The 19,791-nt window shown below is 35.4% G+C and overlaps 1 protein-coding gene across 5 annotated transcripts in view; it reads right to left on the reverse strand.

The window, feature by feature from the left end:
• The window catches only part of RELN (reelin), a 567,213-nt gene that overhangs the window by 384,566 nt on the left and 162,856 nt on the right, over window positions 1-19,791 (reverse strand). The window lies entirely within an intron of this gene.

Genomic DNA, 19,791 nt, shown 5'->3' on the forward strand with positions numbered 1-19,791 from the left:
TTTACTTCAGGTTGTGGTGCTATCAGAAAGTGAGGGCAATTTTATCACTAAGTACCTTAATTTTTATCTAGGACATAAGAGGAATTAAGTAGGTCTAAAGCTATGATTGAAAAACAGCAGCAATAGTTATATCAGAATGAAGAGAGAAATGTAGGTCATTTTGGTGGTTTATACCAGGTACTTGCTTTTGTCTATGTTCAAGCATAACTATAAGGTGGTCTCATTTTTATGTCAAATCATCACAGTTTCATAGTGGTTTTGTCTGGTGTTGATGCTCTGTGAAATTGCTTGTGTTCAACATTGAAACCACGATGCCTAGCTGTGAGTGCCAGGTCAGCTCCCAGCTAAGCTATCAAGAGGTGCTTTTCCCCCTTTTCAGTAAGGTGATTCTCTCATGTTTACCCCAGATATAAAATATTAATAAATGACAATACTAAGAAAATAACTCAACATTTAAAAATAGGCAGAAGACCTGAATAGACAGACACCCCACCAGAAAAGACATATAGATGACAAATAAGCATATAAATAGATGTTCAACATCTTATATCATTAGCGAATTACAAATTGAAAGAACAGTGAAATACCACTACACACTTACTATGGCCAAAGTCCAAAACACTGACAATATCAAATGTTGGCTAGGATGGGAAGCAAAAAGAAAACTTATTTGTTGTTGGTGAGAATGAAAAATAGTGTAACCACATTGGAAGACAGTTTGACATTTTCTTACAAACGTACCGTATTTTGCTATGTATAATGTGCACTTTTGTGTCCAAATTTTTGAAGGAAAAATAAGGATGTGCATTATACATGGGTAGTACTAATTCCATATTTATATAAATGTTTTTAATTCTTTTATTTATACTTATGCATTAAAAGTATAACTCTAGAAAGCAATAGTGATATCCATATGCAAAATAATAATTTGGAATATGATACTCAGTTTTGTTTTTAAATATAAATAAAAAATTGAATTAAAAAATTAAAATGAAAGACTTTTTTTTCCTGAAAGTTTGGGCCAAAAATGTGGGTGTGCATTATACATGGGAGCACATTATACATGGCAAAATATGGTAAATATACTCTTACCATATAATCCAGTAATCACATCCCTTACTATTTGTCCAAATAAACTGAAAATTTTTGTCCACACAAAAACCTGCCTATGGATATCTATACTAGTTTTATTCATAATTATCAAAACTTGGAAGCACCCAAAATGTCCTTCAGTATGTTAATGGATAAATGAACTGTGGTAGAGTTGAAAAATGAACTCAGAGCTAAATGGAGATGAACTATCATGCCATGAAAAGATGGATAAAAAAATAGATATTGCTAAATGAAAGAAGCCAGTCCAAAATGGCAGAACACTGTATAATTCCAACTATATAACATTCTGAAAAAGGTAAAACTATGGAGACAATAAAAAAATCTATGTTTGCCAGGAGTTAGGAGTGAGAGACAGATGAACAAGTGGAGCACAGAGAATTTTTAGGATAGTTAAATGAATTTGTATAACACTACAATTGGGGAAATGTCATTATGTATTTTTCAAAACCCACAGAATGTATAACACAAGCGAACCCTAATATAAACTATGGACTTTGTGTGAGAATGATGTGTCAACACAGGTTCATCTGTTGTGAAGAGTATATCACTGTGGTTCAGGATGGTGAAGGTATGGGAGATCGTATGCGGGGTGGGTATATGGGAAATCTCTGTTCTTTCCACTCAATTTTGCTGTAAAATGAAACTGCTCTAAAATAAAATTTATTAACAAAATATTAATAAAAACATTGTCAGTAATGGGCAGTTAAATAAAACATCCATTTAATGATTTTGTGAAATGGGCAAATGACTTATTCTCTCTGAGATCCTGTTTTCTTACCTGTAAAATGGAATACCATGCCCCCTGTGTCCTGAAGTTATAGTGAGAATTAAAAGATTCAATGCATATGACAGTTTATAGTTCAGTAGCCCCATGTTTGGATAGATGCCCTTCCTGCATGTCATCATAGCAGTTCATACAACACATTCTTCTATCATTGCACAAGAAGTCTGTGATGGACTAGGTCTTTTATCTTTATATTCCAAGCAACTATCACAATACCTGACAAATCACAGGGAGCCAAGGAATGTTTTCTCAATAACTACAAGAATAATGTAACCATAAAAATAAAAGACAATAGGAATTATAACATATATGTTACACTAACTAGTGAAATAGATCTAGAATAGGAAGTAGTTCAGAATAGTAGGTCATATTGGCCAAAAAAAAGAAAACTAAGTTTCTATTTTGATATAGCATAAAAATGCTCTTTTTCTCATTCATGAATTTATTTTTTTTAAGTTGCATCTTGAGAAAAAAATTCTTCAAGCAAGAGAAAGTGCAAGGTTAGAAAGGATAAGAGATTCCTAGGGAAATCAGAGTACTGAAGGTCACTCAGGAATTGCCATTCCCCTCTGGTCAGGCATAAGTCAGAGAACCAGTGTGTAGAAAATGATGCATCTGCAGGAGTCAGCCTGGCCAAAAAGGAAAACACAAGTTCTAGCCACAATCACTGTGGGAAGGGAAGTGAAAGAAACAAAACAAAGTTTCAGGGTCTCAGAGCCTTGGTAAGAGGATTCACATTCAAGTATCTCCTCATTCCTCAAAACTCCTCTTAGAAAATGAGTCAATGTCTAGGCTGCACATTACATGACACAATTTTATAAGGTAGCTATATTATCATAATTATCAAGGATTATGAATTATCACATCTTGGTGTCACCAAACAACAGTCCTGCAGCCTAACAGGCTGGCACAGTAATTCTCCAGCATGGAAGTACTGAAGAGACACCTGAGGAGACAATAAATATTGGTGCGAGAGAGTCTGAGTTAACTGGTTTGGGGTAAAGCCTGGGAAATGAGAGTTTTTGTTTTGTTTTGTTTTGTTTTTAAGTTCACCAAGCACCCTGGCTGGTGTGGCTCAGTGGATTGAGCACCGGCCTGTGAATCAAAGGATTGCAATTCGATTCCTAGTCAGTGTACATGCCTGGGTTGCTGGCCAGGTCCTAGTATGGGATGCTTAAGAGGCAAGAACACATTGATGTTTCTCTCCCTCTCTTTCTCCCTCCCTTCCCCTGTTAAAAAAAATCTAAAAAAAAAAAACCCTCACCAAGCAATTCTAATGTGTAGCCAAGAACGTGCATTAAAAATGTGTCTCAGTAAAATCAGAATTCAGGGCTGTCCAGAATTCAGGGCTTAGAATAATATCATTAGGGTATCAATATACAATTTGAAAGTATCTACATACTTTATTACATAATTACTCTGTGTCTTACATAATTACTCTGGCAGTAACACAAAATATACTATCTTCTTATCCACTACTCCCAAAACTACCCTAAATATGTATTCTGGGGACTGTTTTACGTACCTTCAAATACTCTATGTGTGTAGTGGTCTCTGCTCTTTTTTTTTTAACAGAGCAGTGGCATATTATACTGCTATCATATTTTAATTGCAATTTTTATTTAGATCTTCTAAAAGCTTGCCAGAGTTGCAATTATTAGAAATGTATTTATCTTATCAACCAGCAGGGAAAAAGGAACCAGTATTTTACAGAGTCCTTATTTTGCATCAAACATTGTATTAGGCCCTATGGAGGTACATAGAAGAAATACAGGACATAGTCCCCACCTTGAAATAACTTGAGCTGCGAAGAGAAAACTGGAGTAAACTAACGTTCTAAATAGAACAGCTAGAAAATGATGTTAACTTGGTGGCATCCATGAAATTACAAAATAGGAAAGAGTGATAAACATGGACAATTATAATAACTAATGCTTGTTGAGCACTTATATGACCTTGCATTATTCTAAGTGATTCATGAATATTAACTTTTTGAAGGTTATTAACAACCCTATGAGGTAGGAGCTATTATTGTCTCCATTTTACCAAATAGGACACCAAGATAATGGAGATAAAAAACTCGTTTATGGTCACAGAGCAAGTAGGCAGTATAGCCTGCATTCAAACCAGTGCCTTTGCTACAAAGTCAGAAATGGCTTTATTGACAAGGGAGACTGAGACTGAGTCCTGAGGGAAAGCTAAAATTACCCGCACTTTTTTTATATTTATATGCAGAAGCAGGACATAATCGAGAGACTGTTCCCCCCCTCTGCCCCAGACTGCTGTATGACTTTGTCTGGGCGCCCTCTTTCAAGCTTCAGTTCTGACATCAGTAAGCTGCATGTCCATAATCACTAAGATCCCTTCAGTTCCACAGCTGAGTACAATGTAAATGAACAGGAGAAAGATGGGAGGACATTACACAGAGGCAGACACAGTGAGCAGAGGTGTGCATATAAAATGAGAACTAGGAGAATTAGAGTAGGCAGAATCAGCTTCCAGTGTCCTATGAAAACAATTTACTGCATCCAGCACAGTGATCTTCTTAGTGGCTTTTGTGTCAGGAAAGGCATGTATATACTATCCAATAAATATGTATGATGTGGAAACTTATTTTTGAGATAACCAAAATTTAAGTTTGATAATGAATTTAAATTTATGATGGTGTTTTCCCTGCTGCATACTGGATAGTACTACATATTGAATTTTTAATATAACTTAAAAAAGGGAAAATAGGATCATAATAAAAGAATTTAATTACACTTCATATTTCAGGGAGATACATTTAAGATATATGTGTGTATAATAAAGTAACAGAGGAAGATTTGATTTTGGGTGGTAGGCACGCATTGCAATTTATAGATAATGTATCATAGAATTGTACACTTAAAACCTTTGTATTCTTACCATTATAACCCCAATGAATTTAATTTTCTGAAAAAAAATGAAGATTTTATTTTCATTGTTGTGGTTATGTGTAAACTGCTACACAAAATTGTCATGTGGGATTTCTTCCCCAGAGGAGGGAGCTATACTTTCCCCAAGATAACTGACTATGAAAGTAAGCACTTCAAGAAGTGTGGCTCTTCTGACCCAGTTTTGGGCAGAGAAAGTAAAGTATATCCTCCAAATTCTGAAGTTTCACAAGCTTGATAACTGTCTTGATTTTAGCAAGATTTTAGAGCATCCATGTTATAAATGCATTTTCTTTGGAATACTATGTATACACATTTGAGAATCAGAATATTCAAATTCTAAGTATAATTTATCAAAAAAATCAACATAACTCTTTAAAACAATGATTCTTTTGACAAACTATAGGTGTTTGGAATTCATTAAGTCATTCAATCCATAGGATATGTAGTTAACAGTACATAATATTTATTTTCTTAATCAAAGTTGTAGTTAAAAAATAGGAATCTATACCAGAGGTTTTTTTTACCTACCTTATAGTTTTGCAAAATTAGGCTCATAATGTCTTTAATTGTTCTAAAGTTGCTTCCATGATCCCTTTTAAGACAGTGATACACATATCTGTGCCTTCTGGGATGTCATTTTCCTTGACAAGTCTTCAGTTATTTTAGGTTTGTGATTAAACCTTGTATGAACTCCACTTTCCCTCAGGAATACTCTCTATGCTTTTAGTGTGCATATGTTGGGTCTTCAAACTGTAACTAGAATTTCTTTGATCCTCCATCTCTAAAATAAAATGTACATATCTTCATAAAAACATAGACCATTCATTTCCAAGACACACAGTGAAGATTTTATTACTGAAAATAACCAAAGTAGTGGGAAAATTATATATTCATGTTGGGCTTATTCTATATTTTGCAGATTAAAGATGTGAATTCCTCAAATCTGTTTAGTTTTTAATTTTCCATGGTTAGTGTTAATGTGGGTAGAAGATGTCCTGGCTTATTTTTCATGGATTTCAATAACTAAGACATCCATGGATGGGTCATCACCAAAGGGGAAGTACATTAAGATTTTTGTTTGTAAAACATGTAACCTTCATATTTTAAAATGATGAAACCGTAGAGTAAATACTATTTGATTACTTCAAACACTTTCAGAAAGTTTGACAGAATGTTTTGTGAGGAAATTTAATAAATGTATTTGTTTATGTCTACATAAGAAATGTAAGCTAAGGCAAATATTGAAAATGATTTCTATTTCTTTTTATTTTTATCAATTGCTTTTTCATTAAAAGTGATATCTAAAGGCTTTCATTAGTTTAAAAATGGACTGTTCTGAAAATCAAGTTTGGAAAGTTAATGTTATAGGTGAAGAGAGAAAATGAATTATGGAGTTCCTTTTTTGTCATTGTTTAATCTTCTCACTTGATTCAAATATGAGAAACTGTTTACTTACAGAATTTGATTTGTCTATTATTTGCCTTCTTTGCAAGGTCAATGTACTCAAACATTTCAACAAGGCTAGACATGTTTTTATTTGCTGAAAGGTTATTGTAGAACTTCCTGAAAACATCCTTATTGCAGCTTATCTGTGAAGTACAAGCCTGATGAAAATGGATATGAAAAGACTCTCAAGTAGTGCTACAAGATAATTAATTGTATGTGCTCACATTCACATATATTCACTGGCTATATTTAATCTTTAAAACACTTATTTGAAGGCATTTGGTTTCAGATTTAAGTTAGAAGCAAAAAAGTACTACAACCCCTTGTAAATCATTCTGGAATTGTATATCTATGGGCATAAGTTAGAAAATGTGTGAGAATCCCTGCTATTTCCTTACCTTTTGTTGGATATGTTAAGAAAAAAAAATCTTATTCAACCTGATTCTTTCCTCACTCAAAGCAGTTACAAAGATGAGAATTCTTGCTGTTCCCTTGCCTCTCCATTTCTCTACCAGCACTTCCAATGACCAAATAGCCCTCTGTGATAAGTGTTTTCCTATATTATTACCTTACTACTATGGGAAAGGCAGTAGAAGGAAAAGGTTGAGAACAGATCCTGGAGGCAGTCTGCCTGGGTTCAGATCCTTGCTCCACTACCAAGGAGTTGTGAACTCTTGGGCAGGTTACTCAAACACTCTGTTCCTCAATTTCCTTCCCAAGAAAACAGAGATGATGATAATAGGATAGAATAAATGAGTAAAGAATAAGTGAGTATATGACATATGTAGCACCATATGTGTTAGTGATTATTGTCACTCCCATTATAGAATTAAAACATACTTATCAAGAACAACGAATCTGAGTAACATGCCAAAGATAAGAGACCTAGTGAATAGCACTTAAACACAGGTCCATCTTCCTTCTTAGACCATCCACTGGTGTCTTCCCTCCCTGTGTCCTTAACTGACAGTGCCTCAATTATGAGAGAGACCCTTGTCATGAACAATAGAAATCCTTTCCAAATACAGTCTTAGAATACAAAGTGAGCAGGTGAGAGTGGACAGGAAGAGAACCCTTCCTCTAGGCACAAGCTCTGGTTCTCTCTTCCTCTCCCTCTCCTCCCTTTCCCCCTTCCTCTCTAAACTTCTTAATTTCTCATCATACAGTTACTAGATTCCCTTCATCCTCTTGATACACATAACTTTGTTTAAGATACAGATTTCGTTAGATATCTTTAGGTCAAAAGTGCTTCCCTAAGGGGCGAAGCCATCTAGTTACACTTAGGTCTTCATGGCCACTGAGTTTCACAGAGCAGAATCCTTTCCACAGAGCTAAGTCTGCACTGTCTTTAACTGAAGCTCTCTGATACACAGGTTTCCCTCCTCCTAACACTCTCCTTCCCCCTTAACAGCTGCCTGGTGGTAGATAATTACTACACATTCTCTGCTTCCAGCCTTTCCAAACTAGCCACACCATGCTGGGTTCAGCACTATATTCTGCCTCAGTACCAGGTGCCTGCTGCTTTGACTTGTTCTGGTGTGTGTTAGATTCATAGCACAACTTCCCGTTTAGAAGCTGGACTTTACTCATATATAGGCTAAAGAAATCCAAAGAGGAGAAAGCCTTAGAGACATAAACCCAAGCCAACATAGGAGGCTGGAAAGGTCTTCAGCAAAGCTTTATTTAAAAAATAAAACATCTCTTGCTGCTTTTGCTATGTTATTGTATGGGAGAACATTTTCGCCAATGATATATCTGACAAGGGTTTAATCTCCAATATATACAAAGAACTAATACAACTCAACACCAAGAAAACAAACAACACAATTAAGAAATGGGCAAAAGACCCAAATAGATACCTCTCCAAGAGGACATATTGAGGGTCTGTAGACATGAAAAAATGCTCAACATCACTAATCATCAGAGAATTAAAACCTCAACAAGATACCACTTTATACCTGTCAGAATTTCTACCATCAGTAAATCAACAAACAACAAGTGTTGGTGAGGTCGGTGGGAGTGTAGATGGGTGCAGCCACTATGGAAAAAATATGGAGCTTCATTTAAAAATTAAAGATGAAATTGCCTTTTTCTATCATTGCTCAGAGTTGTCCCCATTTCCCACCCATTGCTCTCCCCTGCCCAAGCAATTCCACTTCTGGGAATATACCCCAAAGATTCTGAAGCATCAAGTCAAAAAAATAAGCACCCCTATGTTTATAGCAGTGCTACTTACAATAGCCAAGATTTGGAAACAGCCTAAGTGTCCATCAGTAGATGTATGGATAAAAAAGCTGTACTACATTTATATAATGAAATTCTATGCAGCAGTAAAAATGAAGAAACTCTTACATTTTGCAACAGCATGGGTGGACCTAAAGAAAATTAGGCTAAGAGAATTAAGCCAGTCAGTGAAAAATAAATACTACATGATTTTACTTATATGTGGAACCTGATGAACACATTAAACTAATGAACAAGATATTAACAGAAGCTCAGATACATAGAACAGACTGACAGCTGCTGTAAAAGGGTGGGGGAAAGGGGGAAAGATGGTGAAGTGATTAACCAAAGAACATTCATGCATAATCTATGGACAAGGACACCATTGTAGGGATTGGCTTGGGGTGGGGAGAGGATGGTCATGGGTGAGGAAGGGGAAGGGGAGAAAAGTGGGAACAACTGTAACAGCTTAAACAATAGTAAAAAAAATAAATCTTGAATAAATGAACCTATATCCATTAAAAGCAACCCTTCATTTTCCCCTCCCTGTAGTCCTGCCAACCACCATTCTATTCTCTGCTTCCATGAGTTTGACTATTTTAGACAGCTCATATAAATATTGGGTTGGCCAAAAAGTTCATTTAGTGTTCTCCACAAAATAAAAGATACATTTTTCATTTTCACCAATAACTACTGATTGGGATATTTTGAGTATGTTGGCTATCTTCTGCATGGTATAATGTTAACTGCTTTTAATTAATGTCTCAATTTGATCGTTATCAACTTCAATGGATCTACCTGACCACAGAAATTGTCCAGTGAGAAATCTCTGGCATGAAACTTCACAAATCACTTTTGACACATTTGATCAGTCATACTTCTCTATACACTGCACAAATCTTTTTTTGCATTTCAGTTGTGTTTTAACCTTCTTGAAATAATAAAGCATAATATACCAAAAACATTGCATATTTTCTCCCATCTTCAATATCACAATGGCTACACAAAAATTCAGCCATTTTGATAAGTTTTTTTAAATGCATGCTGTCACAATACAATCTAAGAAAATTTTTTGAATGAAGTTAAAGATAACTAAGTGCCACTAGAGCCATCTCATGGAAAAAAACAAACAAACTTTTTGGCCAACCCAATAGAATTATGCAGCATATGTCCTTCTGTGACTGGTTTATGGCACTTGGCACAATGTCCTCCAGGGCACACATGTTGTCACATATGGCAGGATTACCTTATTTTAAAAGTCTGAATAATATTCCATTGTATAAATATATCACATCTTCTTTATCCATTCATCCACTGATGGACATTTAGTTGTTTCTAATATCTTGGCTATGGTGGAACAATGCTGTAATAAACCCTTTGCAATTCTAGTTTCAGTTCTTTTGGAAAAATATCCATAAGTGGGATTGCTGGATCATATGCTAGTTCTATTTTTAATTTTTTGAGGAAACTTTAAACTGTTTTCCATAGTGGCTGTACCTTTTATACTCCTACCCACAATGCATAAGGGTCCCAATGTCTCCACATCCTGCCACCAGTTATCTTTTTAAAAAATAATATCCACCCTAACGGGTGTGAGATTGTATTCATCGTGGTTTTTATTTGCATTTCCTTGATGATTAATGACATTCAACATCTTTTCATATACCTTTTGGTCATTTATACATTATCTTTGGAGAATTATCTATTCAAGACCCTTGCCCATTTTTAATCAGGTTATTTGTTTCTATACCATTGAGTTTTAGGAGTTGTTATTCAACAGATATAAAATTTCAGTTGTGCAAGATGAATATATTCTAAGAGTTCTGCTGTACAACAATGTGCTATAGTTAACACTGAATTGTGCATTTAAAAATGTGTTGAGAGTAGATCTATGTTAAGAATCCTTAACACAATAAAAAAGTGAATGAATTTTAAAAATGAATAAAAAACAAAACTAAACACTGTTGCTTTGTTGGAATACCTCTAGGCCCTAAAAGCCACCTCCAATGTTTCTCAGGCCATTTCTCATCTTTCCTCACTGACAAAGAATTGCACAGTAGATCTACATAGGACATTTAATGCAATGTCACAAGTACTATCCAGTATCCTAGGTCAGACCTCTGCCTATCCTAGTTTTTTTTTTTGGGTTGTTTGTTTGTCTTTTAAGAAGAAAAAGAGAAGACCCTGGACAGAATAATAAACAGCTAATATTTTCTGAGTATTTGACGATGCAGAGCTCTGAGTGCCTTGCAAAGCTTAACTCATTTATTTATTAAAATAATGAGAATTATTTTATTCATATTTTATAGATAAGAAAACTAAATCTTAAAGAAATTAAGTAAGTTTTCTAAGTCACTAGTTCCTGGAGAGACCACAAGTCACTTGAGATCCAACCTTGTCACTTTGTGGTGGTGCAATCTTGAGCAAGTTACTTAAATTGTTATGATCATTCTTATATAATATGTAGGTAATAATAAGATCTACTTAACAGATTGTGGAAATGATTAAGTAATAATTCATGTTGTGAGAATTAAATATTAAATTGCATGTGAACTATGAGAGTGTTCAGTAAATATTGAAATTTTATTTATATATTTAAGAATATATCTCAGTCCCTCCTGTTTCTACTACACTACACAAAACTCCTTTTAAATAATTAAGTGAACTGCAGATCACAAGACTTAACAGAAATTCCAGGCCAAAGCTACCAACAGGAGCATGGTAAAAATTGGCTAACCCTATTAAAGTCTGCATATAAAAATAGGAACTGATTAACTGTACCCCCCAGATTGGCTGTCCTAAAGAATTGTCTGTGGTAAGGCTATCTCTAAATAACTAGAGACTGCTGACATACATATAGCTCCAGTCAAACTGGTTTATCAAATATGTTATCAATGTTTAAATAAATAGCCCCACAGTCTTCAAGCTTCAAATGCCCAACATCTTAAAGTAAGAGTGAATCCTCCCACTGCTTTCCTATTTTGCCATCAAAGCCCACACTGTCACTGTAATATCTGTGAACTGGCCTTGTTGCCCATTCAGTCTATGATAATATTTCTCAACTTTTTAATTTACCACTCCTCTAAGAAACTTTTTTAGGCATTTTCCCCATCCCTTAAAATTTTATATAAAATGTAATATTATATAACTGAAGCCCTGGGTACATCTATTGATGTTCTCAGTTGCAAACCATAGAATACAGTCCAGCTCATTAAAACAATTTTTAGGGATATTAGGCAATTTCTCTGAGGGTGAATACAGAGACATAAACTTGCATACTGCACAACAAGGAGTGATGTCCCTACAAACCACTAGACTGATGCAACATAAAAACAAACAGCTGCTACCACCCACCTCCTTTACATCAACTACCTTTGGAGTGAAATCACAAAACTCCACTTCAGCTATTCCAAAGAAATGTTTCCACTACTTCACTTGATTGAATATGGATTTCCCCATGTTCAGTCCCCATGTCATATTTCACTTCTATATCCAAATTTCAGGAGGGTGAGTCTCATAGGTGGAAACTAAGCTACATGCCTTCACCCTAGAAAGAAAGTATGAAAATTCTATTTGGGGATGGTGGTATTTACAATGTGGGAAACTATATAAAAATGTTTGGCAATCATAGATGGTATATGTCTACTATAGAGGGTCAAGTTCAAAATCTATAAAGTCCTGGATTTCTTGATCCAAAAATAGCTAAAATAACCCATATTCTTAAAAGGCCATGGCTTTTAGGACTATTTCCATGAACCTATATATTGAGTTCCCTATCCTGTATCTTGAATGGACATTCTGCCACAGATAAGCTATTGCTTATAGCAGTCAGTCTATTCGATGGACAACAGCAAAAACTCCCCATACCCTTCCTGGACAGCATAACAGATTTCCCAAAAAGCTACATCAGGATAGAAGATGGGCCTCTGCTTTCTGACTCCAGATGGCATAAATTTGAATTCTCTGATTAATGGCATAAATCTGAATTCAGATTAATTCTCAATATACCTGTCTTTCTAAAATGTAAATCTGATTTTATCATTCCATTGACTTAAGTCTTTCAATGCCAATCTATACTTACAGAAGTAGCCCTGAGTTCCTCAACGTGATATTCTGTACTTCTTCTTCTTCTTCTTCTTCTCTCTCTCTCTCTCTCTCTCTCGGCTCATTTATCATGACCTTTAATCAAAATTTATACTCCATTGTGACCAAATTGTATATAGTTTCACATATACATCTGTGGGTTTTGTCTTATCTTCTCTGCCTAGACCAGGAGTCAGCAAACTATGGCCCTTGGGTTAAATCTGGACCATGGCCTGTTTTTGTACAATCATTGAAAATTTATAAAACAAAAATAAGAATATGCAATAGAAATTTATTCTTACAATCTTAAAAGCCTAAAATATTTACCTGGCCATTTATAGAAAAAGTTTGCTGACCCCTTTATTCCTCTGGCTTGGCTAAACACTTACTCATCACTTACTACACAAATGAGAGTATAAACCATCTCCTTTGTGAAATATTCTGTACAACTCCTTCCTGTATATAAGGTTATGTTAGGAACATCTTCATGCTCTCAATGCCCAGAGAATAGTTCTGTTGTTGAACCTACTCATTGCATTATGTTACAGTGTCCCCACTGGACAGTTAGTTATATGTAGTGAATTTTTTCATCTATAAAAATCTATGATAGGCACATAATAAATGTTTATGGAATGAACTGTTGTTGGATAAAGGCATTACAATTGACATATGGTATCAAAGTATTTAAATTACAGGAGCTCTCCATGGTACTTCAAAGAGACTGCTCCTTCCTATGGGATGCACAGAACCTTATGTTTTGTTTCTCATTTACCTTCACCATCCTCTAACATGACTTCATGACTTTTTCTGCCACTTTGTAGTAAATTTCCCATAGAATCCTAACTCTTTTCAACTCTATTCTGCTTCAATTAACTGTACATATACCTCCTGCACTTTCTACCCTATTTGCAGTTCAAGGGGACTATGTGAATAATTTTGAGGATATGGGCAGAAATAAAGCATACTATCTCCTAGTTGGAGCACAGAATATAGGATGTGAGTCCTCTAAGTTTCTTTATGCCCTTGCCTTGATGGCAATGGAAGCCACACACAAAGGTAGCATAGCTAAAATATGGAAATATCTTTTTTTAAAGGTTTTATTTATTTATTTTTAGAGAGAGGGGAAGGGAGGAAGAAAGCAAGGGAGGGAAATATCAACATGTGGTTGCCTGTCATGTGGCCCCCACTGAGGACCTGGCCCACAACCTAGGCATATGCCCTGACTGGGAATCAAACCGGTGACCCTTTGGTTCACAGCCCGTGCTCAATTCACTGAGCTACACCAGCCGGGGCCTTTTAATAGAAACTTTATCATAGTTTGTTTACTTCTATTTTCTTTATTAGAGTGTTTCTTTTTAAAAATAGTATTTTTATTTTTATTTTTTATTTAATCTTTATTATATATTTTTCCACTACCATTTAGTCCTCTGATACCCTCACCCCCAGCAATTACCACACTGTTGTCCATGTTCATTAGTCCTTTTCCTTTTTATGCTCAGTTTCCTAACTTGCCCACTAGCTGTCATCTTGCTCTCCATCTATGAGTCTGTCCCCATTTTCCTTGTTAATTCAGTTTGTTCATTAGATTTCACATATGAGTGAAATCATATGGTATTTTTCTTTTTGACTAGCTTATTTCACTTAGCATAATGTTCTTCAGGCCTACCCATACTATCACAAAGGATGAAATGTTCTTCTTTTTTACAGCTGAGCAGTATTCCATTGTGTAAATGACCCATTGTTGTTTTATCCACTCATCTATTAATGGATACTTGGGCTGCTTCCATATCTTGGCAATGAACATAGGGGTGCTTATGTTCTTTTGAATTAGTGTTTTGGGTTCCTTCAGATATATTCCCAGAAGTGGAATAGCTGTGTTGAAAGGCAGAGAAGTTATTTTATCTTGTTAATTTTGCACCCCCCTCACTCAGTACTTATTTCCTAAATGAATGAACAGACTTCAAAGACTATTTTTCTTTTTTTCATGTTTCCTACTCTCAAAAGGAACAATAATGTTTATTTTACAGCAGTAAAAAAATTGTGATGAGTGTAGACTGTATAGTAGTAGTTAATAGCAAACACTCAAGAGCAAAACTGTCGGTCTAGGTGAACATCCCAGTTCTGACATACACCAGCTATGTTCTTGTCAAATCATACATAAACTCGCTGTGCCTCAGTTTCTTTATATGTGAAATGTGGAAAACAATACTACCTTCTTCATTGGGTTACATGTAGAGTATTCAGAACAATTCCTATCACATAATAAATACTATATAAATGTTGACTGTTACTACAGCACTACTTCTTTTTAGGAATCCTACATTTCTATCCATGTCCCTAATGACTTTCAAAATCAATAATATTGTTTTCTCATAAAGGTACTTTATTCAATAACTCCTGGCTTTGTTTCCTTATATAATCAATAAATTTAAGAATATTTAATCACATGTAGTATGAAAAAAATTATAGTTTAAATATGTATAATATGATACTAATTCCAAGTACTTCACCTATTTACATATGGTAGCAGCTTACAAACCATAAGTAACCAATGACACTTAATGAATGAATTCTGATGATGAAATAGATTTTATCATGTTTTCAGTTCATCTGATTCCAAATCAGAAAAAAAGAAATACCAATACATGTTTAAACACAAATCACAGGGAAACCTGTTTTCAAATATAAGGCATGCAACTTTCATTTAAATTTTATTAAAAGTCACACTTCACTGAGACAATAATTTGAATATAAGATAAAAAATGAATGTTTCATATAGCCTACTTGAGGCTAAATAATTATAAAGTAGTCTTAGAAATTCTTAAATTCCTTTCATATTTAAAACACATTATGAGTTCTATACAGTCAAGATGGTAGTGTAGGTAAACACAGCAAGCCTGCAATACAACCACATCAAAATTACAAATAAACTTTGGTACAACCATCATTCAGACTCACCTGATCTCTAGCTGAATAGAAGTCCCACAACTAAATGAGGAAGCCTCATCAAGATTGGTAAAACAGACAGAGATACAGAACCAGCCAATCCCACACTCACATGTGGCTGATAAAAATCAGAACTATTTTTGCTGCAGAGGTCCTTTCCACCACCAAGGAGTAAAGGGTCCCAGGCTACTCACTCCAGGGTTCCAGTGCCAGGAACAGAAGTCCCCATTATTCCTGGCTGTAAAAACCAGTGGAGATTGTGGTTGAGTGAGACAGAGGGCTTCTAGAGTCCCAGGCAGTTCCTATTAAAGGACTTACTTGGATTCACTACCACTGAGCTTCAGCACTGGAGCAGCATCTTGAGGGGCACCAGAGACATATGGAAGCAACTGAATTTTCTGGCTTCAGGGCAAGAGCTGGAGGGTCAGCTTTCTGCCAGACAAAAGTGCTTACAGAAGCCATTGTTCCTTTGATGAGGCGTCCCCTCACAGAGCCAGCAGGCAGGCAACACATTCCAGTTTCCATCAACATGACTATCACTGTTTGACTCACCCTGATGATTCCCTAAGACCACACCCCTCCCAGCTTTTAGGCCCACTCAAGCTGTTTCCAGTGTTTTTTTTTTCATATGAATGGCCTATCTTGATTCACACTTCAGACTTTACTATAATCTGTCAAACAAGTAGCATCTGGCCTCAGTGTGTCCTATACCACTTGCTAAATGGCCCCAGGCCTGGCACTAGCAAGCAGCCATCCTTAGTTGACAGCTTGGCCTCTCCTGGGCTCCTCCAAGCCCAACACAGCTAATAGCCATTTGTAGATCGCTTTTTAGCTCGTACTGGGAAGCCTTGGGCACTACCTGTAGGTAGTGGCTGACCTTGGCCTATAACTCCTGGGAGGCCCCAGAGCCAGTACACCTAGTAGACTGCTTCAGATCATACCAAAGAACCACCCAACCACCTTCACTAGCACCACACTCAAAGGGCAGAATCAGCAGATATCAGGGTCCAGCTGAAGTAAGCCCTGCTTTGTGGGGTGGACTCCTGAACAGCTGATACTCCACAGTGGTTGAAGCCAGTTCTTACAGATGATCAGCCTGGGAGTAAATCCCTATCATGGATATGCCAACAGCAATCAACATTCAACTACAAGAGAAAGATGTGCACAGCCACATGTTGAGGGGCACCTGGTGTGTTCAGTTTGGGTGACTGGGGAGGCTGTGTGTGCCACTAGACCATGCAGAACATCTACTACATCAGGCCACTCTGCCAGGCCCCAAAGATATAGCAGATCTACCCAATATGTAGAAGCAAGTACAGGAAGGCTGCCAAAATGAGGAGACAAAGAAACATGTTCTAAATGAAAGAACAGAACAAAACTCCAGAAAAAGAACTAAACAAAATGAAGACAAACAACCTACTCAATGCAGAGTTCAAAGCACTAGTTATAAGGATGGTCAATGAACTTAGGGGAAGAGTAGATGAACTTAGAATTACAACAGCATAAAAATGGACATGGAAACCATAAAAAAGAACAAGTCAGACATGAAAATGCACTACATGAAATGAAGGATAATTTACAGGGATTCAACAGTGAAATAAATGAAGCTGAGAATCAAATCAACAATTTGGAATATAAGGGAGAAAAAACACCCAATCAGAACAGCAGGAATAAAAAAAATCCAAAAAAAGGAAGATAGTGGTGAGAACACTATGGGACAACTTCAAGTGTCCCAATATTTGTATTATGGGGATGCTGGAAAGAGAAGAGAGAGAACAACAAATTGAAAACCAATTTGAAAAAATAACGTGGTGAAGGAAATGGACATACCAGTCCAGAAACTCAGAAAGTTCCAAACAAGATGTACCCAAAGAGGCCCAAACCAGAACACTTCATATTTAAAATGCCAAAGGTTAAAGACAAAGACAGAACCTTAACAGCAGCAAGAGAAAAGCTGTTAGTTACTTACAAGGGAGCTCCCAAAAGACTGTCAGCTGATTTCTCAACAGAAACTTTTCAGGCCAGAAGAGACTGACGAGAAATATTCAAAGTGATGAAAAGAAAGGACCTACAACCAAGATTACTTTGCCCAATGAAGCTAACATTTAGAATTGAGGAACATATAAAGTACTTCCCAGACAAGAAAAATATAAAGGAGTTCATCACCACCAAACCAGCATAACATGAAATGTTACATGGTCTTCTTAAGAAGAAGGAAAAAAATAAAAAATATGAACAATAAAATGGCAATAAATACATATCAAAAACTGAATGTAAAAAAAAAACCAAACAAGCAGAACAGAAATAGACTGATAGATACAGAGAACATTGTGATGGTTATCAGATGGGAGGAGGGTTGTGGGGTTGGGAGAAAGAGGTGAAGGGATGAGGAAGTAAGTTGGTAGTTACATTGTAGTCATGGACATGTAAAGTGCAGCATAGGGAATATAGTCAATAATATCCTAATAGCTATGTATCATATCAGATGGGTATGAGATTTATTGAGATAATCACTTAGTAGTTGTACAATGTTTAATCACTAGGGTTACACCTGAAACTAATATATTGTATGTCAACTGTAACTGAAAAATTAAAAAATGACTTAAATAAAGTAGATTAGGACAAGAAAAATAGACAAAATACAGTGATTTTTAAATTGTTATAATCTTTTAACTTTAAGCAGATCTTACTGATTTGACTAAAAAGTGATACTGAAATTATTTGAATTCACACTCACTTGAATGATCACAAAAAAGATTCTTAATAAAGCAAGTATTTCTTAAAGGCAAACTTAATTTTGTTTCTCCCCTGTAGTTTTAATTTCTTTATAGTAAATTATGGTTATTTGAACCCTTTGATGTTTCTTCTTTTTCATTCAAATCTATCATTCCAAGCATGAACTTGAATGTCTGTATTCTTATTTTATAGCTCTCTTAGACTTCATATATAATACATTATATTTAATGTGAATTTATAAGTATATATTAGTTTTTACATTATTGGTAAAATTTACATCATTCCCAATATGGATTCTTTCAGGAAAGCAAGTTTAATTTTAGAATTAGAATAAATTTATCTACAGTTTCTAACTGAAAAGGCAATCACCAAAACATTTTTTAAAAACTCATTTATATACCTCTATTTATTATTGGAAAGAAAACATTAGAATTCTCATACTTTAATGTCAAATTTATATGTTCTACAATGTATTGCAAAACACAGTATATAAGTATAGGTGTATGTATACATTTATAAATTAAAATGAAATACATAAATATTATACATGTATGCTTTTACTATACATATATGTATATATACAATTATATATTGTTTAGAATATATTGTTTCACTTTATTTGATATTGAATTTTATTTTAAAATTGTCATTCTACAAGTAATCTCCTTCCACTCAATTTTATATTGTTTAGATTCATCAATATTGATACTTTAATATTATAAAAACAAAAACTTTTATTTATAGAGAAATCGAGTTTAAAAAATGTTGCTACAGTTGGTTTAGAGACTTTCACTAGGTCAAGGAGGAAATTTATAGATTAAGAGATATGGTGTGAAAAATCATTTCTCTTGTGACTTTCTAAGATGAGGAAACTGTCAAATTTTTAACTTATCTTCCAGTGGTCAGTAAGAAGATACCTGTAGTGAAGGGAATAAGAACAGAAAAGGCTTTTTTTAAAAAAGATTTTATTTATTTATTTTTAGAGAGGGAAGGGAGGGAGAAAGAGAGAGAGAGAGAGAGAAACATCAATGTGCAGTTGCTGGGGGCCGTGGCCTGCAACCCAGGCATGTGCCCTGACTGGGAATCAAACCTGCGATGCTTTGATTCGCAGCCCAAGCTCAATCCACTGAGCTACACCAGCCAGGGCAGAAAAGGCTTTTATTGGAGTCTATTGCTGTATTCTTCAAGGGGAGGTAGGGGAGCATGCTAGGATGAGCACAGCAGAAGCCTGAAGTCACCAGAGTGTGTTTCTGGTTGGTCATCTATGGAATTATGATCTATCCAGAGGATGCAGGAATTCTGACAAAGGCTAAAGATGCCTTGAAAGCTTAATACAGTGGAAGATTCCTGCACAAATACTGACAATGCAAAGCAAATTACTCTAAGTACCATAAAAGAAGTATACATTATTTTGTGAGCGCATAGAGATAGCAGATGCATCTACTTGGGAAAGAAAATCAAACAATTATAGCTGCATTTGAGACTGGTTTCAAAAGGGAAGTAAAATTTTCTTGGGGGGTTGTTGCATAAGGAACAACATGC

Source organism: Phyllostomus discolor, chromosome 10, assembly GCF_004126475.2.
Source record: "Phyllostomus discolor isolate MPI-MPIP mPhyDis1 chromosome 10, mPhyDis1.pri.v3, whole genome shotgun sequence".
Lineage (NCBI taxonomy): Eukaryota > Metazoa > Chordata > Mammalia > Chiroptera > Phyllostomidae > Phyllostomus > Phyllostomus discolor.